Source organism: Rhynchophorus ferrugineus, unplaced genomic scaffold (assembly GCF_030347505.1).
Source record: "Rhynchophorus ferrugineus isolate W39M unplaced genomic scaffold, kcgeb_rfMv2 rfM4, whole genome shotgun sequence".
Classification (NCBI taxonomy): Eukaryota; Metazoa; Arthropoda; class Insecta; order Coleoptera; family Curculionidae; genus Rhynchophorus; species Rhynchophorus ferrugineus.
The window spans coordinates 59,386,698-59,410,282 of record NW_027472583.1 but is presented as its reverse complement, the minus strand read 5'-3'; the positions used below and the strand labels follow the sequence as shown (position 1 = coordinate 59,410,282).

Below are 23,585 nucleotides of genomic sequence, written 5' to 3'. Positions count from 1 at the left end.
CACTGAAAATTATTCGGTATTTATCGATTTTTACATAGAATAAATACGAGGACAGTTTGATAAGTCAGATACTTTATGAATTTGTAACTTTAAATACATCATTGCTGTCATATATTAATGGACTACTGTGAGATCTTGGACAATCTGTGCTATTTAGTTTGTTTAACATTGACATGGCTATTTGTTTTACCGCCATTGACAGCAGACAACCGCTCGTATTTTAACAAGTTAGACAAAAAATAGTTTCAAAAAAACAATCAAAACATTGCACCAAAGAAGACAGAGAGAAGTTGTATCTTTTAGTCGGCACATATGAATGTACAGGGTGTCATTCAAACCGATTATTTTTTGAGAAGGAATTAACACTCCACAATAATTTGTTATTATACAAACAAATCTTGAAGCCAGTGTAAACCTACAGTGTGCAATTATAAGATTGCACAAATAAATCTAATATTAACATGATCCAAACTCATAAAAACATGGAAATGAGTACATCCATAAAGATGTAAAAGTACCAACAGTCAGCGAAAAAATTAAACGATTTGCGAAAAAACATCTATCAAATTCTAATTAAGTTTGGATCTGAAATCTTAGAACTAAACTAGTACATCTGATCTGAGTTGTAGTGAATAACTAGTTCTAATATGTGTGCTTAAAAAAGCTGTTTGTAAAGCTTCTCCATGCATTGTCCACAATATTTTTGGCATATTTATTTCATATGTGAGTTATGTTTCATTGGTTTTAATCATTTGTTTAAAAAAAAGTTTCATTTCGTTTCATAAAATTGTTTACGACAAGTCATATCGCACTCAAGTATCGATCATCTTTTGGTCTAGAGCATTAAGTAAATGGTTCAACTCCACCATGTCCTATGTTTAATTTAGTAGCAATGTCGTGAGATGTAATATATGAGTTGTATTGCCAATATTCTTTGTATTTTGAAACAATCTGAGAATGGACATAATTTTTACTTTATTTTAATTTGTGATATAATATAGAAAACGTTGAAGCAATATGTCCGAGACAATAAATAACAATTTATTGACTTTATAAATCGATTTCTTCCTCTAAATATATATTATCATCAAAACTAAACGAGATAACGGAACAAATATCATAACTCTTAACTATTTCTTAAATATACCGCTCCAATACCCAAGACAAAACTCTGAACCGTATTTATTGATCCAAGACAAGGGCACAAATATCGTTACCACAGAAGGCCGTATATTACGATTTCATGTTACAAGAAACTATCCTATTTTCCGTTCGTTTTTCACGACGAACAAATACCCGAACAGAAAAATGTCTTTATGTTTTCCTTTAATCATCTAACACGCGAATTTAACAGCCCAATAAATTTCATCAAAAAAGTGTGCGTGCGAGATCTAGGAGCGTTCTTACCGATATTTATTCGCTGGATGTTCCTAAATTAAGTTCAGCGCGTCTCGAGATGGTATTAGTGTTATTTCATTAATTAAAATTTAGGTTAATTTAATTATATATATATATATATATATATATATATATATATATATATATATATATATATATATATATCGAGCTATTTTCAGACGTGCCAAGGTCTATAGAGAACGGCGGGTGCTATACTATGTACCATCCAAGTGCTTTCAACACTTCCCTGGCCAGTTTTAATATATAAGACGTGGCGTTATCAAACTGTAAAATCTGTAGATGTAAAATTTACCGTGTCTTAGGACCCATTCTGGGCGTTTTTCGATCAACGCACGGCTCAATTTGAGTATTTGTTGTCGGTAGCGGTCACTATTAACTTTTTCTCCAGGTTTCAAGGGTTCGTAATACACCACCCCGTTCTACTGCAACCAAAGACAAAGCATTGTCTTGCGACCAAAACTGAAATGATTTTTTGCGCTTAGGATTTTCGCTTTTCGCTTAGGATACCCGTCACTATTCGATGCAGAAATGATTTACGATCATACCTTTTTAACAGCATTTCACAGACGATTTTTCGATTTTCCATTTGCCTGTCATTCAATTGACGTGGCACCCATCTTTTGTTTTTGAATTTGGGTTGGGTTTTCATCCAATGGCGCTTGCAGTTTCGCACCTTTAAACAGCTTTGGTCTACCAAAATGTTCTTTGTCTTGCACATCGAAATCACCACTTTTGAATTATCGGAACCACACCTCGCATTTTTTAAGGTTAGAGCATAAGAGTCGTGAATTTCTACCAGCAAACGTTGATTTTCAGTGGCTATTTCTTTTTATTAAATAAGAAATATAACGTGTACCGCAAATACACGTTTTTAGGCACGAAACTTATTATTTTCAAGGAATTATAGATCTACGACGTTGCTTCTTTCGCAAAATATAACATGCATAGCTTTGAAGCTTGATGTTAATAGAATAGGATGCTATATATGTGAAATCATAACATTGCATACCTAAGCTGAGCATGTATTAGGAAAGGCCAGTGATGGCTTTACGGTACACCTGGTACTGTAATACTATATTCTTCGGATTGTTTCCTTTCAGTTATCCAGTTTTTTTTTTCTCTTTATAGGAGCCTCTCCGTCTAACAACATTTTGATGTGACCCTTGTATATTATTACTCCTATAAGGATGTATATATATATATATATATATATATATATATATATACAACAAATTCGGAACAATAGAGCAAGTTCACAGATTCGGCGATTGCTCGAACCTTTTGATAATGTGTCGCACACTGAACTTAGTGTGGTATATTGAAAAATCTTCTGTCCCATCCCTACTTTCAACTACTAAAGTTAGATAGACATTAAATTATGAAACAGAGTCACGAATACAATGAACTACATCCAATATATACAATATATTATCCTCTCAAGAGGATCCAATATCAGCTACAAAGAACCTTCAACTTCATATCAACAAAATTCGTTTGAGATTGAAATCATGACATATTAAGGCAAATTTGACAAGTCAGTCTAGTCACCTGACGCTGACTCTACGTAGAAGAACTTCCGCAAACAGATAATGTTAAATCTCTAGATATGCATCTGGATTGATGGTTAAATTGGGAGAAATATGTACTAATAAAGCATAAACAACTTGAGTTTAAGCTGAACCAGATGTACTGGCATATAGGGCGTAAATTTAAATTATCTTTGGATACTAAGATATTGCTGTATGAGTCAATTCTTAGGCCTATATGGGATGTATGGTAGCAAACTGTCGGATACTACTAGCAAACATACCTAGACAGAGATTCTAAAATAAAGTGCTACACGCCATCATTAATGCCCCATATTCTACCAGTGACGACCTAATTCAGCACGATATCACTGTGGAACCATAACGAGTGTGATCCGAAGTGACAGTGTGAAGTATCCTGAAAGAGTGTCAGTACACTCGAATGACAGATATAATACATTTTAGAGTAACACAGCATAATAGTAATTATAAGTATAATACTAGTATATAAGTTAGTACAGGAGATAGTTTGGGTAGTTTGCTTGTAAACTACAATATATTGAGTTATTGTGCGATCACTTTTAATTATGTCACGGATTAGTTTTTTTTCTATGATTGTGTATATGTTTAATTTTTACTTAGTATTTATGGCTATTGTACATCTTTAGTTTTTAGGTTCTGTTTAAGTTCCATTGTATTGTCTACATTTATTGTAAAAAAAGCAATTAATATATTAAAACAGCATAAAACATTTGTGGGGTAGATATTATTCCATTCCATAGAAAAAAATCCATTCCTTTTTACAGATTCACAGAACATTCAAAAACAAAATATTTTTCCTTTTCTATTTTAAAGTAAGTACGCGAAGGAATATGTGCATCTCTGCCTCGTTTATACTACTGTTGGAAAATATTAGCACATATAAAATTAAGTGCTCCAAGCAATTATCTCCGTCCTTTCCTCCCTCACGACTTATACAGGACCGCTAGTTTTTTGACTATCGACTGTTTCGACTGTTTTCAGTCGATAGGTCGCAACGATAATTTTAACTAACTAAAGTACTTAGCTAAAGTACTTGTATTTGTTAATTGTGTATTTACTAAAACAAAAAGCCACATTTTCGAGGTCGGCCAGGTATTGGTCGACGTATACCTAACACTGAATTAGTTACACAGATTTCAGAAAAATACATACATGACACACATCCCTATCAGAGTAAAGGGTCATATCAAAATGTTGTTAGACGAGAGGCTCCTATAAAGAAAAAAAAAAGAACTGGATAACTGAAAAGAAACAATCCGAAGAATATAGTATTGCAGTATCAGGTGTACCGTAAAGCCATTACTGGCCTTTCCTAACAGATGTTGCTCAGCTTAGGTATGCAATGTTATGATTTGACACATATAGCATCCTATTCTATTAACATCAAGCTTCAAACATGCATGTTATATTTTGCGAAAGAAGCAATGTCATTTGCGGTATACGTTATATTTCTTATTTAATAAAAAGAAATAGCCGCTGAAAATCAACGTTTGATGGTAGAAATTCACGACAATGCTCTAACCTTAAAAAATGCGAGGTGTGGTTCCGATAATTCAAAAGTGGTGATTTCGATGTGCAAGACAAAGAACGTTTTGGTAGACCAAAACTGTTTAAAGGTGCGAAACTGCAAGCGCTATTGGATGAAAACCCAACCCAAATTCAAAAACAAAAGATGGGTGCCACGTCAATTGAATGACCGGTAAATGGAAAATGGAAAAATCGTCTATGAAATGCCGTTAAAACGGTATGATTGTAAATCATTTCTGCATCGAATAGTGACGGGTGTCCTAAACGAAAAGCGAAAATCCTAAGCGCAAAAAATCATTTCAGTTTTGGTCGCAAGACAATGCTTTGTCTTTGGTTGCAGTAGAACGGTGTGGTGTATTACGAACCCTTGAAACCTGGAGAAAAAGTTAATAGTGACCGCTACCGAAGACAAATACTCAAATTGAGCCGTGCGTTGATCGAAAAACGCCCAGAATGGGTCCTAGGACACGGTAAATTTTACATCTACAGATTTTACAGTTTGATAACGCCACGTCTTATATAGTAAAACTGGCCAGGGAAGTGTTGAAAGCACTTGGATGGTACATAGTATAGCACCCGCCGTTCTCTCTAGACCTTGACCCGTCTGAAAATAGCTCGATGAATGGTTTTGATTAAAGAACAGACGCCCAAAGGTTACCTGAAAGATGGACAAGACGTATAGAATCAAATGGCTAATACTTTACAAATACTAATAAATTTTCCCATTTTTTGAAAATTATGTAGTTTTTTGTTCTGGAAAAAAAGGTCATGACGGCAATAGGTGTACCGGAGCCTGGTATAAGCAAATCCGTTGGACGTAAGGCACCCAGATATAGGGTCGTGCCAAGACCGATGGAGAGAATCTTCATTTCAAATGCTCTACGAAGCAGCGATTTTTAAAATACCCAAAAAAATTACTTTAACTGTTTGAACAAATATAACACTTTCTGTAAAAATGAAAGGGAAACTATTACAAAACAAAACCAAATTTTTTGATTAATATTAATTTAACTGAGAACCGCTGGCATGCGTAAAGTGGACGTTTGTTTTCTAGAATCCCGTATTTGCGACCGGTCACAATAAAATGTAGCGTTGTTTGTCTACCGTATCCTGTATGCGATACTACAAGAATGGAATACATACGCCGTCGACGAACAGTCCCAGTCCCAGTTCGGAAAGTTTACAATGGAATAACGACTGAAAAGAACGAGCTTGTGTACGCGGAAAATGTTTCTTTCATTTTAATAAAACAGTTCCACTGCAAAAACACGGTTTACTTCCTTCGCAGCGTCTTTTTTTACTGTCTTCCTCCTACATATTTCGACGAACAAACACAATTTGCTGGGATATGTTCGCGTTTTAACAATAATGTACCGAGGACGTTTTACATCATTAATATGGTATTTTCTTTTTTTGGCTTTCGTTTTTAATAAGGTTTCTTTCTTAATTAGGAACAGAATTTGATTCAGTTCGTAGCAACAGTCGTCTTATAAACGTTTCGTAAAAAATCTGTTTAATATTCAATGATATTCCTATAAATATTAATAGATGTATCAGACAAAGAAATGCCTCAGAAGCTTGGAAGATGACTGAAATTATCATGATCCCTAAACCTGAAAAATCACCAAATGAAAAAAAAATCTAATATTATTGCTAACAGTAATATTGGAAAGTAGGTAAAATATTAATGATTCCCGAACCAGGAAAAATACCAGAAGATATCACCTCCTACCGGCCTATAGGTTTATTACCGGTAATCTCGAAAGTTATATTTCGACATGACAACATATTTTCCAATAATTTTCTATAACTTTTTCAAATTTTTTCTGGCAATTAAATACTCAACAGGAATTGACATTTAAGAGCCAACAATAATACATTTCCCTATTCACCCACAAAAATATAGAAAAATGTTCTTCACATAAAGGTATTTGTTGATGTGGTCACGTAGTAATTGGTCTTATTTGCTTCGTGTACTGCTAGATTTTATTAAATTAATTATATTATGCTATTTCTCTATTCTAAGTTATGAGTGAATCTGTGTATTTGATGTCGAAAAGGTAAGATAAATTTGACATTGTCTTTCCCAAGTATTTTATAAAAACAATCCATATGCAGTTCGTAATTTAAATAAGCAATGATCTGCGTAAAAATAGCTACAGGTTTCTTCTGTGTTAGAAAAAATCATTGAAAGTTACTGGCTGAAGAAACTGTGCTATTAATAGATGTACACTATCCTCACTATATCAATATTTATATTTGTAAAATATATTTAGTAGCATATTTACATTTTGCTAATAATGACAAAAGCTTGACCACGTAACCTCTAATAAGAGTTAAGAGTTAATAGATTATTTAAATAAAATGCGGAGAAATTTTATTTGCTACTTTAAGTCTTATTTACTTATTAATTATTGTTTTCTAGTCACACAGATATTTAATATGTGATACGTTGAAACTAATAAAAATGATTTCTCTCTTAGATCTTTCTTGTTTATTATTAATACGTATTTAAAGAAATAATGGTTATAGATAGATAGTAAAAATAGTAGTACAATTAGTACCGCAATAAAGTTTTAAAATTTAAAATATCCCTCAAAATTAACTTATGTTGCTTAGTCGTAGTCGATTCAGAGTAACAGCGAACTCATGTAATCACGATGATTGATGTGTTGCCTATCGCAACTTGTAAATTAGTTTTAAAATTAAACTTTTCCATGTTGGAAACAAGAATGGTTTTTACTTCTGGAGCAGGTTAGTGGTTTTCCCGAAGTTCTAGCATGACTACAATGGAGAAATGAACCATAACATGTTCTTGATCTGGCTCTGACAATCTCCTGTTAAATAATTTGGAGGAACCATCAGTTATTACCATGGACCATGGACATTACTCCAGCATACTGGTGGAAAAATCCCAACAAATCGACCGACAAATTAATGCTATGAAGGAATGGCTTGCAAAACATAAACTAAGTGGTAAAGATAGAATTGGTTTTACAGTAAATTACACTTTATGTAATTTACTTTCATACAAATAGACATGAACAAAGACACTGTAGGTCAGATGGCTGAACAATAATGGCAAAGAATTACTACAATAGACATGCAGGTTGAGAAGAATATACAATCAATAACTGTTTGGATATCTGAAAAAAAATGCCCACAATAATACCTTCAGTTTGTATGTACACAGAGAGTGACAGTGACTGAATGAAACTTTCGGGATGTGGGACTATGAATGCTGATATTAATATAGGATAACTGTATGATAACAGTATGCATAAATATGTGTGTAATTATTCAAAATATATATGAGCACTTGCATTAGAATATCTGAGGAGAAAATAAATACTAGCTGTTTTGCAGATATGGCAAATGCAGTACAGAATACGGTTACTAAATCTAATTTCATTTATTACCTAAATGTCTAAGATATTAATAGAAGAAACTAAGGAGAAATACAATGATATTAAAATAACTTGACAAGGAAACACTGCAATGGCAGAAACAAGAACCAAACGCAAAAACGTAAATATGCTCTCCAATCAAAGTAAAATAAAATCATAGGTGGTGTGGAAAAGAGTTCTATGTAAATATAATAAGATAGCTCTAACCTGTCCTTCTACTTCTAACTAAGTCCTTCGATAATATATTTATTAGATGTACTATAATGTTAAAATAATTTGTATTTGATAAACTAAAACTCTAAGTTTATGCGGCCACATTGTAACGTTTGGACGGCACCAATTTAAATGACGTGACTTAACCGTTTTATTGAACTGAATATAGGTTAGTTTTATGATATAACACAACAAAGTACAATATTTGGATATCTCTCCATCAGTGATATTTAATTTAACCAACTCTTTAAAAAAAGAGAGATCTATCGACAGTAGGGTAGATAAACCGAAAAAACTCGCGAGAATTTAACTGGAGGTACTTATCGACGACACAAACGACATCCGATGTTTCTTTTGTGCGAAGCTCTGGTAGTTTCGATCAGGCTCCGGTAAAATTTTCATGGAAAATCGACTCCAAAACTTTTAATTAAACCCGTATTGTTTTCACGATTCGTCGAAGGGCCGTCGGATTGAATTTAAATTCGTTACGTCCAACGCGATACAGGGCTTTAAACAGCTGATTCTTTCTCTCTCTATCTCGATCAGCGCGATAGAAACATTTTACGGAAACTAGATATTTAAAATTGTTCGGGGAAAAAGAGAAAATTTGCTCCCATCAAAAGGTGTTGAATGTTGATTATTATAAAGAGCGCCATTGATATTTTGAGCCATGGGGACGGTGTATTGTCACGCCCCTGTAGACAGTGAAAAGTTTGAGATGTTTACTACAACCTTATTATGAACATTTTATAAATTAAGACCGGTTTGTCTCTATTGTTTGTTTGTTTTTATTTACAGTCCCTTGAAAATTATATGTAGTGTAGATTCGCGATAATTTTGACAAAACCGCGTGCATTGTGAGATAAGTTGCAACAATGTTTTGACTGATTTTGGAGCTAGTCTAATGGATTCTAGACTCCAGAATCTTTTGACATTTAAAACTAGAATAGCCATGTAAATTACCAAGCGACAGAAATAAACTGTTGTACAAGATTATGTACAAGAAGTATTTAAATATTTAAGTACAATACAAGTTTTTAAGACGTAAACATTTTCTATCTTCCTTGGTCTGAAGAATATATTGAGAAGAGTTACTCGCCATATACCTGGTGTGTCGGTTATTACTTTTTATAGCACAATTCACAAGCATGCAATGTTATGTTACGATTTGATATACATTTCGCTTTACATCACTGGCGTTAACTTGAAAACTACACAAGTTATGTTCTGCCAAAATAACAGTGTTAAATAGAAAAAAACTTCCATGAAAAAGTTAGTCAATGCGTTGGATAAGAAAGAAAAATGAGTTAAGTGCGTTTGTAAGAAATGTTCTAAGCTCTATATGCAATAGTTGAAATAGTTGTCTTTATTGTTTGTTTGTTTGTTTTTATTTACAGTCTCTTGAAAACTATAAGTACTGTAGATTCGCGATAATTTTGACAAATTCACGTGCAATGTGAGACGTATGGATATTTCAGTTTAAAAAAACCAGTTACAACAAATACAAAATTGATTAAAACTTTTGGGATCCAGTAAAGGCACATTAATAAAATATTTTTTATTATACTCAGTATTGATAACAATTAGAATCAGTCCTGCTGTTTGACTGATGTTGGAGCTAGTATAATGGATTCTAGACTCCAGAATCTTTTGACATTTAAAACTAGAATAGCCATGTAAATTACCAAGCGACAGAAATAAACTGTTGTACAAGATTATGTACAAGAAGTATTTAAATATTTAAGTACAATACAAGTTTTTAAGACGTAAACATTTTCTATCTTCCTTGGTCCGAAGAATATATTGGGAAGAGTTACTCGCCATATACTTGGTGTGTCGGTTATTACTTTTTATAGCAGAATTCACAAGCATGCAATGTTATGTTACGATTTGATATACATTTCGCTTTACATCACTGGCGTTAACTTGAAAACTACACAAGTTATGTTCTGCCAAAATAACAGTGTTAAATAGAAAAAAACTTCCATGAAAAAGTTAGTCAATGCGTTGGATAAGAAAGAAAAATGAGTTAAGTGCGTTTGTAAGAAATGTTCTAAGCTCTATATGCAATAGTTGAAATAGTTGTCTTTATTGTTTGTTTGTTTTTATTTACAGTCTCTTGAAAACTATAAGTACTGTAGATTCGCGATAATTTTGACAAATTCACGTGCAATGTGAGACGTATGGATATTTCAGTTTAAAAAAACCAGTTACAACAAATACAAAATTGATTAAAACTTTTGGGATCCAGTAAAGGCACATTAATAAAATATTTTTTATTATACTCAGTATTGATAACAATTAGAATCAGTCCTGCTGTTTGACTGATGTTGGAGCTAGTATAATGGATTCTAGAATCCAGAATCTTTTGACATTTAAAACTAGAATAGCCGTGTAAATTACCAGGCGACAGAAACAAACTGTTGTACAAGATGATGTACAAGAAGTATTTAAATATTTAAGTACAATACAAGTTTTTAAGACGTAAACATTTTCTATCTTCCTTGGTCCGAAGAATATATTGAGAAGAGTTACTCGCCATATATCTGGTGTCGGTTATTACTTTTTTATAGCAGAATTCGCAAGCATGCAATGTTATTTTACGATTTGATATACATTTCGCTTTACATCACTGGTGTTAACTTGAAAACTACACAAGTTATGTTCCGCCAAAACAATAGTGTTAAATAGAAAAAAACTTCCATAAAAAAGTTAGTCAATGCGTTGGATAAGAAAGAAAAATGAGTGCACTTTTCTTTGCGCGTTTGTAAGAAATGTTCTAAGCTCTCTATGCAATAGTTGAAAAGCTGAAATACTTCGAAACCCCTCAAATTAGATGAAATTGATGAAATATACAGATAACTTTATAGAAGAAACTGAAACTATCTGCGAATGAAGCTAGGAGAGGCTTATTTATTTCATATAGAAATTTTGAAAAAGATGTCGGCTTTAAATAAAAATAAGCAGTGAAAAATGAGCATAAAATTCACTTTCACTGCAGTCACCCGGACAGATTTCTTGAAACATTTCAGACCCTGTGAACCTGGGAAACTATAGCGAGGCACAGACTGTATATGGAATAGTAAAATGATGGTAGATTGTTGTAGGTCTTAAAAAACTATGTGCGGGTTTCTTTAAGGCATAACAAGTTTGACAAATTTTTCTTTCTTTCAATTTCGATATACCTAAATTAGCAATAAATTTTTAGCAAAAAATTTAAAAATATACTTGTTACTTTTTCGTCACAATTACTGCTTAAAAACCAGAGCTAATATTACAAAACCAAAGTTTAAAACTACAAGTGAAAATATAAACTTCTACCGGTGCCAAACCAATTTACGAGTATACTATTTAATTTGCAATAACTAAATAGTTATCAGATGAAATATGAATTACTTCTCCATATAAATATAACTCATAGCACAGTTTAACCACTTTGTAAAAATGCGAAAAACATAACTAAATTTATACCAATGCATCCACATACGAACATAAAGTTAAATATGCAATCAGTCGTAAAACGCCAAGGACCCTTTAAAAGTAAATAGACGACTGTGCTTTAAACAAACAATTTAAACACACTGTAAAATAGTATACCTTGACCTTTTCGGTATTACACAGGAAATAAAATCCAATATAAGGTATAAAAATATTGAAAACAACAATTTTTCGTCAGATTTGCAGCAAAAACAACAAAATCTCAGAGTAGGTTTATACGAAGTTCTCAATGTGTTCTTAGTAAAACTATGGTTCTTCCCTGATGGTGATAAAACATATTTATTTACTACTAAACTAATATCCATTCCATATCTCATACCACCTGTGTTAAACAAACATTATTTAAGTTAACTAATAACAGAGTAACATCTCTCGAATATACTTTTAAATAATTTACATAATAGCTTATGTGTTTCTTGAATAATTTTCCTTGTCTTTGTAAGATCAGTCTATCTGTATCCGCTATTTCGAATATTCTATATAGCGTAGATTTTTTTAAAACCACTGTTTGGACTAGGTTCTTACCCGATGAGTCTTATGTTAAATATAGTTCTTTTAATGATTTAAAATATACTAGCGACCCGCCACGGCTTCGCACGGGTGCAATGCTGATACTAAATTAAATACACTACAGAAAAAATATGAACGTTGTATATAAAAACATAGCGGCCCGCTCCGACTTTGCACGGGCATAAATGCCTATGTCACTCAATGAAAACATGATTAAAATCGATCCAGTATTTTTGGTTCATTCATTACTGCCCTTGGCCTGCACGCATTAAATTTGGAGTAGAACAATTCCTCTTCCCCTATACTTACTATGAAGATTTCCTGCTATCTTTGGAATATCTAAATTCATACAATTTTTATTACATTACACATTTTTAAACGCAAATTTTAAATTTGTAATATCTCCGAAAATATTTGTTTAATTTACATGCTGTAAGGAACCATATTGATCTATATTAATTGCACACTGTATTTAAGGTACTTAATTCGATAAGGATTGATGCCGTATTGCATAAAATAGCTTCGTAAATAAGCCATTTTCTCACGTAAAAAGTAAACAATAAAAATGGTTAATGTGGGTTATCCCTAAAAGATAAACATATACCATCGCGGACTTTTTTGTAGACCTTTTTATGGTGTACAATACTGTAGTACATTAATTTGATCTAACTCGTAGGGCTAGGCAGCGTTTTTGCTAATTGCTAAATAAGCCTAAAAAAATACGTTAATTTACGACATCACGTTAGAAACCTCTAAAATTAGCAATGTTGCCTTAGTATATTATGCATGTATTATACATATAAACCTTCCTCTTGAATCACTCTATCTATAGAAAAAAACCGCATCAAAATCCGTTGCGTAGTTTTAAAGATTTAAGCGCACATAAGGATATAGGGACAGAAAAGGCGACTTTGTTTTATACTATGTAGTGATTAGTTATCTGGTCCAAGTACTTAATACAAAATCTTTATATAAGTAAAATCAGACAAAGGAATGAAGATAAAAACAGCAGTTTTTGTGGCGGAGTAACGAATAACAGAATTATTGTCAATGATATCATACTATAATAGTTTAAAAACTTCACCTATGAGAAAATTTCATCCCATCATATATATTGCTTTTGATTTAATTTGATCTCTGGTTAACAGAAGAAAAACTTGTTCATGCTTAAGGACTGATAGTGATTGATATGGTTCCGGAGACAGTGAACGCCACTAAGGTTTTTCTGTAAATTTTAGTGGTATTAATTTCTGATTCATTTCAGGTTTCTTTAGTAAATGCATTTCTCAGCAAACCACTAACTGAATATTGCAGGAAATAAATACGTTAATTCGTGCACCAAGAGTTAAAATGAATGTTGCAAAGAATATTAACAAATATAAAATAGCTTTTAGCTAGAATTTAAGTAAGTAGAACATAAGATAAGGTAGAAAGCAGTAGATAAACGAAAGCCACAGAAGACAAATTGAAGATGAGCTATCTGCAAGGGGGAGATAGAAGTGTGGAATAAAGCCAAAGAACTACATAATTTTATTTAAAAATTTAGGCAAAGAAATTATTCTTTTAATCAACCTGGTGTATTTTTTTACAGTATATATTTTTGGTAAGATATGGATAAAAGATAAAGACTATATAAAAACATAAATGAAGTAATAAAAGTATGCAACAGTTAAAATAAAACTAACTAGATAATTTGCATAAATAGAAGAAATTATGAACACTAATAATACATTTTAGAGCACTGATAAATATTAAGATATTTAATGGTTAATATTATCAGATATGTGACTATGACATTTTATTGTTTGAATTTTGTATAAATTATTTGCAATATTTACTTTATAGACTTCAGTTTTAAAAAATCAATAGTTAATTTTCTATAAATTTCTAAATTGTAATTTATTTACTTCATTTTGTTCGTTATTGTTTTAATATACTAATAGGTTAAAGTAAAATATAAATTTCAAAATTATTTTATTCATTCTTTGTTATCAATATTCTTATCAATACTTTGGTTAATTTGTTGTATATTAAAACTTAATATACATTAGATTCAATTAAATGCAATTTAAAAAAGATTAGTGACTGTTAGTTTCTGAGATAACAATTCTAACATAAAGTATTATACCATAATAAGTAATAAGAATGACTTACCTTTATATATTGCAGACTCGGTAGGAAATACGAGTCTTCGGTTAATCACAATCTGAAACAAACCATATTTATTATAAAACTACGTTTACTGAAAAAAAAATTGTGAATTAACTTTAAGCAGTTTAATATACACCCCATAAGTTGTATATTGAAGAGTAATCAATTAGACAGGAATTCATTCCTTTTAAACGAGTATTGGTAGAAAAATTGTTATTATGCAACCAGTAACACAATGTCATAAAATCCGTGAAGATAAGTTTTAAAACGCCGTAATGGTGCGGGTCATTCTTGTCATGGAAAAAGGAGTTCTTGGATCTGCTACGAGAATAACATACTCAAAGGCTCAAGGATTAGTCCAGGAAAATATTGAAGCTGAAGCGGAATATATATGACTATAAAGTTTTGCTGTGTATGAAACTATTGCTGCAGATGTCTAGCGGTGTCCAGTGTTTAAGAGTGTTTCATTGAGCGTATTCAGTAGACCAGCGTTTCTCAACCCTTTCAAGGATCACCTTCATAAAACAGACGTGGAGACGTAGTTCCCAGTTACACATTTCTGCACGCAGTTTCAGGTGAATTTTGAAAACTGATTTGAAAATGTTCCCGTACAAAATTCAATTAGTCCATAAATTGCTACCGAGAGATCCTGACCGACGAGTTGAGTACAGCAACGCAATCTAAGACTGTCTGGTGAAACTGAAGATTTTTCTTCTAAATTGATGATAAGTGATGAAGTCCATTTTCTTCTCAGTGGCCACGTCAATAAACAGAACAGTCGGTTTTGGTCAACACAGAATCCTCAATTAATTCATGAAACATCATTTTATCCACTGAAAACAACTGCATAGTGTGGTATTCATGCTGGAGACATCATTTCTCCCTATTATTTTAAAAATGACCAAGGTGTTGCAGTTACTGTTACCGCTGAACCGTATCAAGACATGATTATGCCATTTTCTTATGCCTGAAATGGAAGTGAAGGGACTGGAGGACATATGGTTTCAGCAAGATGCAGCCACAGCACACACAGCTCGTGCAGCAATTCAATTATTGAGTAACGTTTTCATATGAAGACTAATTTCGCGAAGTATCGATTTAGCATGGCCGGTCAGATCTCCGGATTTAACAGCACCACACTTTTTCTTATGGGATTTTTTATAATCAATAGTTTATGTGAATAAGCTCTGAACTAATTCAACATCTTAAAGACAATATTCGTCACGAAATTGAAGAAATTTGAGGCTAAATTGATGTTGCAGGATGCCATGAAAAATGTTTTAGGTCTGGAGACGGCAAATCAAATTCTTCAACCACATCGAATCTTTATTAAAAACTCTTAAAAGAGGTGACTTGCTTTGTTGCATAAAATATATAAAATGAATAGTTATTGTTACAACTTGCTTGTTTTATAAACTACTAGTTTTCTAATTCAACATAAAAAAATATATGGCTGAGTTAGCAACGTTGTTATGTTTAATGAGCTGGAAATTATTACGAAATAGAAAAATACAGAAAACAATATAGTACAGTACAAAAGACATAAACCGTGACAGAAAAAACAAACCATGCCCAATTCCTCAAGCAGAACCAGCTAAATATCATATGATCGATCTCTATGGTAGGTTACATTGGAAACAACAAGTTAAACAAAAAGCAGAGCAGATCGGGCTCAAAATTAAGCGACTGTATTAGTTTGGTCGGAAGATACTCTCAACTCATATCGAAAATCAAAGAGATTGGTTTATCAGTCAATAATGTAATAAACTAGTAATCCAACGCTGTCAAAACAAAGTTCTACGAGTTGCCGTTATATTATAAAGAATTTAACAAAAGATTTTCGAGAAAAAAAGTTAGAAAGCACAGTAAAAGCCCAAAATAAATGCCTTATGCCTAAAATGGAAGTGAAGGGACTGGAGGACATATGGTTTCAGCAAGATGCAGCCACAGCACACACAGCTCGTGCAGCAATTCAATTATTGAGTAACGTTTTCATATGAAGACTAATTTCGCGAAGTATCGATTTAGCATGGCCGGTCAGATCTCCGGATTTAACAGCACCACACTTTTTCTTATGGGATTTTTTATAATCAATAGTTTATGTGAATAAGCTCCGAACTAATTCAACATCTTAAAGACAATATTCATCACGGAACTGAAGAAATTTGAGGCTAAATTGATGTTGCAGGACGTCATGAAAAATGTCTTAAAGAGAGCCAAAAGTTGCATAGCGAATCTCGGTCACCACTTAAAAAATTTAAAGACCAAATAAACTTTTTTGAAAACCGAACTTACTTATTTTTTCTTTGAACAAAGTTATAGGTAATCAAAATGGTAGCAGGACTTTTGCCCCCACGATACAGTAAAAAACTAAACAAAAATTAATGCCTGATATTGATTGATATTTTCCGTAGCATTTTCTAATTTCAAGTAAGTATAATAACTGTAAGTTCAAAACATTAACAAGTTATGCAAAATGACATTAAAAACCAGTTTATGAGGAATGACACTAACTAATGCTTAACATAGCTTTTTGTATACTTTAATTAAAATCACCGATATCGCCGATCAAATCCAACATCCATTTTCGAAGGTTTTCACAAAATTTAAACTTCCTGTTGCTGATTTTCGAAACGGAATTCGATATTCGGATATCTGTTCTGAGCCAATGCGGACAAACAAACTTTTTCGCCATCAGATTCACGCGTATGTACGCGTTTAAAGGGATGGAACGCTCCAAACCAGAACAAACGACGAAATTGAACCGTTATTCCAGTTTGTAATTCCGTATAGTTTCGCTTCTGCGGATTAAATCATATCACTGGCGCTTTGTTCCAGTTTTCGGTGATATTCCAATGGGATTTCGTCTGGTTTACAGTAAAAAAGTATCAATAGTTTCACGACTTTACCAACAAAGTATTATATTGGTTCAAATTATATATATATATATATATATATATATATATATATATATATATATATATATATATATATATATATATATATATATATATATATATATATATATATATATATATATATATATATATATTGATTTCTGAAGAAAGTACAAAACTTTATTTCATACTATAGTAACCTGTCTTAGATAGAATGCATCTGTGTTAAAATCTTCTTTTTTGAATCATTCAAGTCAAAAAATCGTTATGGGAAAAACATATCTCTGGCTAGAGCTATAGAAAAATTACAAATGGCACTCCACAAGATCTACAAATCGATTAGAAGCTAAAAAATATACTTTGGCAGCTCTAAATCTGTCCATATTAATTTTGAGTTGTAGTGTAAATACTGAAACCTCAAAATTGAAGACTCAAAATTAAACAACTGTAATGGTTACTCGCAAGATTCCCTCAACTTGAACTGATATTAAAAATATTGATTTATAGTCAATAATTCTAATAATAATTCTAAGTCTATATGTACTTATAAGCTGCAAATATGAAGTATCGCGAAGACACCAAATACTAGTCCAGTATTGCTATTTCAATAATAGCCATAATATTGCTGATTGCTAAGAGACCAGTTCATACAGTTTAATACAATATAAAAAGAGAAGATTATGGAAAAGTTGTGTCAGTAGGTTTATATATAATATATATATATATATATATATATATATATATATATATATATATATATATATATATATATATATATATATATATTTCAAACTATAGTAACCTGTTTTAGATAGAATGCATCTGTGTTAAAATCTTCTTTTTTGAATCATTCAAGTCAAAAAATCGTTATGGGAAAAACATATCTCTGGCTAGAGCTATAGAAAAATTACAAATGGCACTCCACAAGATCTACAAATCGATTAGAAGCTAAAAAATATACTTTGGCAGCTCTAAATCTGTCCATATTAATTTTGAGTTGTAGTGTAAATACTGAAACCTCAAAATTGAAGACTCAAAATTAAACAACTGTAATGGTTACTCGCAAGATTCCCTCAACTTGAACTGATATTAAAAATATTGATTTATAGTCAATAATTCTAATAATAATTCTAAGTCTATATGTACTTATAAGCTGCAAATATGAAGTATCGCGAAGACACCAAATACTAGTCCAGTATTGCTATTTCAATAATAGCCATAATATTGCTGATTGCTAAGAGACCAGTTCATACAGTTTAATACAATATAAAAAGAGAAGATTATGGAGAAGTTGTGTCAGTAGGTTTATATATAATATATATATATATATATATATATATATATATTTCAAACTATAGTAACCTGTTTTAGATAGAATGCATCTGTGTTAAAATCTTCTTTTTTGAATCATTCAAGTCAAAAAATCGTTATTGGAAAAACATCAAGTCACGAAGGCACCAAATACTAGTCCAGTATTGCTATTTCAATAATAGCCATAATATTGCTGATTGCTAAGAGACCAGTTCATACAGTTTAATACAATATAAAAAGAGAAGATTATGGAGATGTTGTGTCAGTAGGTTTATATATAATATATATATATATATATATATATATATTTCAAACTATAGTAACCTGTTTTAGATAGAATGCATCTGTGTTAAAATCTTCTTTTTTGAATCATTCAAGTCAAAAAATCGTTATTGGAAAAACATCAAGTCACGAAGGCACCAAATACTAGTCCAGTATTGCTATTTCAATAATAGCCATAATATTGCTGATTGCTAAGAGACCAGTTCATACAGTTTAATACAATATAAAAAGAGAAGATTATGGAGATGTTGTGTCAGTAGGTTTATATATAATATATATATATATATATATATATATATATATATATATATATATATATATATTTCAAACTATAGTAACCTGTTTTAGATAGAATGCATCTGTGTTAAAATCTTCTTTTTTGAATCATTCAAGTCAAAAAATCGTTATTGGAAAAACATCAAGTCACGAAGGCACCAAATACTAGTCCAGTATTGCTATTTCAATAATAGCCATAATATTGCTGATTGCTAAGAGACCAGTTCATACAGTTTAATACAATATAAAAAGAGAAGATTATGGAGATGTTGTGTCAGTAGGTTTATATATAATATATATATATATATATATATATATATATATATATATATATATATATACATATTTCAAACTATAGTAACCTGTTTTAGATAGAATGCATCTGTGTTAAAATCTTCTTTTTTGAATCATTCAAGTCAAAAAATCGTTATTGGAAAAACATCAAGTCACGAAGGCACCAAATACTAGTCCAGTATTGCTATTTCAATAATAGCCATAATATTGCTGATTGCTAAGAGACCAGTTCATACAGTTTAATACAATATAAAAAGAGAAGATTATGGAGATGTTGTGTCAGTAGGTTTATATATAATATATATATATATATATATATATATATATATATATATATATTTCAAACTATAGTAACCTGTTTTAGATAGAATGCATCTGTGTTAAAATCTTCTTTTTTGAATCATTCAAGTCAAAAAATCGTTATTGGAAAAACATCAAGTCACGAAGGCACCAAATACTAGTCCAGTATTGCTATTTCAATAATAGCCATAATATTGCTGATTGCTAAGAGACCAGTTCATACAGTTTAATACAATATAAAAAGAGAAGATTATGGAGATGTTGTGTCAGTAGGTTTATATATAATATATATATATATATATATATATATATATATATATATATATATATATATATTTCAAACTATAGTAACCTGTTTTAGATAGAATGCATCTGTGTTAAAATCTTCTTTTTTGAATCATTCAAGTCAAAAAATCGTTATTGGAAAAACATCAAGTCACGAAGGCACCAAATACTAGTCCAGTATTGCTATTTCAATAATAGCCATAATATTGCTGATTGCTAAGAGACCAGTTCATACAGTTTAATACAATATAAAAAGAGAAGATTATGGAGAAGTTGTGTCAGTAGGTTTATATATAATATATATATATATATATATATATATATATATATATATATATATATATATATATATATATATATATATATATATATATATTTCAAACTATAGTAACCTGTTTTAGATAGAATGCATCTGTGTTAAAATCTTCTTTTTTGAATCATTCAAGTCAAAAAATCGTTATGGGAAAAACATATCTCTGGCTAGAGCTATAGAAAAATTACAAATGGCACTCCACAAGATCTACAAATCGATTAGAAGCTAAAAAATATACTTTAGCAGCTCTAAATCTGTCTATATTAATTTTGAGTTGTAGTGTAAATACTGAAACCTCAAAATTGAAGACTCAAAATTAAACAACTGTAATGGTTACTCGCAAGATTCCCTCAACTTGAACTGATATTAAAAATATTGATTTATAGTCAATAATTCTAATAATAATTCTAAGTCTATATGTACTTATAGGCTGCAAATATAAGGTATCACGAAGACACCAAATACTAGTCCAGTATTGCTATTTCAATAATAGCCATAATATTGCTGATTGCTAAGAGACCAGTTCATACAGTTTAATACAATATAAAAAGAGAAGATTATGGAGAAGTTGTGTCAGTAGGTTTATATATAATATATATATATATATATATATATATATATATATATATATATATATATATATATATATATATATATATATATATATATTTCAAACTATAGTAACCTGTTTTAGATAGAATGCATCTGTGTTAAAATCTTCTTTTTTGAATCATTCAAGTCAAAAAATCGTTATTGGAAAAACATCAAGTCACGAAGGCACCAAATACTAGTCCAGTATTGCTATTTCAATAATAGCCATAATATTGCTGATTGCTAAGAGACCAGTTCATACAGTTTAATACAATATAAAAAGAGAAGATTATGGAGAAGTTGTGTCAGTAGGTTTATATATAATATATATATATATATATATATATATATATATATATATATATATATATATATATATATTTCAAACTATAGTAACCTGTTTTAGATAGAATGCATCTGTGTTAAAATCTTCTTTTTTGAATCATTCAAGTCAAAAAATCGTTATGGGAAAAACATATCTCTGGCTAGAGCTATAGAAAAATTACAAATGGCACTCCACAAGATCTACAAATCAATTAGAAGCTAAAAAATATACTTTGGCAGCTCTAAATCTGTCCATATTAATTTTGAGTTGTAGTGTAAATACTGAAACCTCAAAATTGAAGACTCAAAATTAAACAACTGTAATGGTTACTCGCAAGATTCCCTCAACTTGAACTGATATTAAAAATATTGATTTATAGTCAATAATTCTAATAATAATTCTAAGTCTATATGTACTTATAAGCTGCAAATATGAAGTATCGCGAAGACACCAAATACTAGTCCAGTATTGCTATTTCAATAATAGCCATAATATTGCTGATTGCTAAGAGACCAGTTCATACAGTTTAATACAATATAAAAAGAGAAGATTATGGAGAAGTTGTGTCAGTGGGTTTATATATAATATATATATATATATATATATATATATATATATATTTCAAACTATAGTAACCTGTTTTAGATAGAATGCATCTGTGTTAAAATCTTCTTTTTTGAATCATTCAAGTCAAAAAATCGTTATGGGAAAAACATATCTCTGGCTAGAGCTATAGAAAAATTACAAATGGCACTCCACAAGATCTACAAATCGATTAGAAGCTAAAAAATATACTTTAGCAGCTCTAAATCTGTCTATATTAATTTTGAGTTGTAGTGTAAATACTGAAACCTCAAAATTGAAGACTCAAAATTAAACAACTGTAATGGTTACTCGCAAGATTCCCTCAACTTGAACTAATATTAAAAATATTGATTTATAGTCAATAATTCTAATAATAATTCTAAGTCTATATGTACTTATAGGCTGCAAATATAAGGTATCACGAAGACACCAAATACTAGTCCAGTATTGCTATTTCAATAATAGCCATAATATTGCTGATTGCTAAGAGACCAGTTCATACAGTTTAATACAATATAAAAAGAGAAGATTATGGAGAAGTTGTGTCAGTAGGTTTATATATAATATATATATATATATAGATATATATATATATATATATATATATATATATATATATATATATTTCAAACTATAGTAACCTGTTTTAGATAGAATGCATCTGTGTTAAAATCTTCTTTTTTGAATCATTCAAGTCAAAAAATCGTTATGGGAAAAACATATCTCTGGCTAGAGCTATAGAAAAATTACAAATGGCACTCCACAAGATCTACAAATCGATTAGAAGCTAAAAAATATACTTTGGCAGCTCTAAATCTGTCCATATCAATTTCGAGTTGTAGTGTAAATACTGAAACCTCAAAATTGAAGACTCAAAATTAAACAACTGTATTGGTTACTCGCAAGATTCCCTCAACTTGAACTAATATTAAAAATATTGATTTATAGTCAATAATTCTAATAATAATTCTAAGTCTATATGTACTTATAGACTGCAAATATGAAGTATCACGAAGACACCAAATACTAGTCCAGTATTGCTATTTCAATAATTGCCAATAATATTGCTGATTGCTAAGAGACCAGTTGATACAGTTTAATACAATATAAAAAGAGAAGATTATGGAGAAGTTGTGTCAGTAGATTAAGCAAAAAAAATGTATTTGTAGGCAGAACCCAATTGTCACAAAAACATTTTTTTAAAGATTTTATGTTAGTATGTTAGAAACTATTGGCTATTATGAACTCGTTGGTACTTCTTCACGACAATGGTTATTAGGACCAATTCGAACTAGTACTATTAAACTTTACCCATTTTCAAGAACTATTTATTCTGTTAAAACTATAGAAGAGTAATTGCAAGACAGTTCAATACAAATTTTGCAGTGTTCAGCATACAGTTGAGTTTAAATATAACATATAACTTTTGGGAGATGCTAACCATTTAGCTCCAATAAAAACTCTAGGCTTCTCCATTCTTATACAAGTTTCTAGCGTAGCAGAAGAAAGTTCTACTTTGTTAAAATACAGCATACAATTTAAAACTATTGGATATATGTGGATATCAGGAATAGATGCGTCCTAATTTCTATTATACTTATTATATAATAATTCTTCGATGGTGCTATTATTCACCTGCTGAATATATGGTTACATATATTTGGTTTGACTGTTAATTATTGTTATATATTCCATTCCTATCCACGCCATGAGTTCTGATAATATATTTCTATGAACTAACAATAATTTTGTATTGTTATGTTTCAACTCAAATCTTCATGTGTTCAATATATGATTATATAAATATAAAAATCAATTTTTCAAAAATGTTAA

The 23,585-nt window shown here is 30.6% G+C and overlaps 1 protein-coding gene across 5 annotated transcripts in view; it reads right to left on the bottom strand.

The window, feature by feature from the left end:
- The window catches only part of HnRNP-K (Heterogeneous nuclear ribonucleoprotein K), a 287,517-nt gene that overhangs the window by 210,104 nt on the left and 53,828 nt on the right, over nt 1–23,585 (bottom strand). For all 5 annotated transcript variants that reach the window (XM_076401602.1, XM_076401605.1, XM_076401607.1 and 2 more), the window contains exon 2: nt 14,297–14,348. The gene's annotated coding sequence lies outside the window, so the exon portion shown is untranslated. The remainder of the gene's footprint in view (nt 1–14,296; nt 14,349–23,585) is intronic.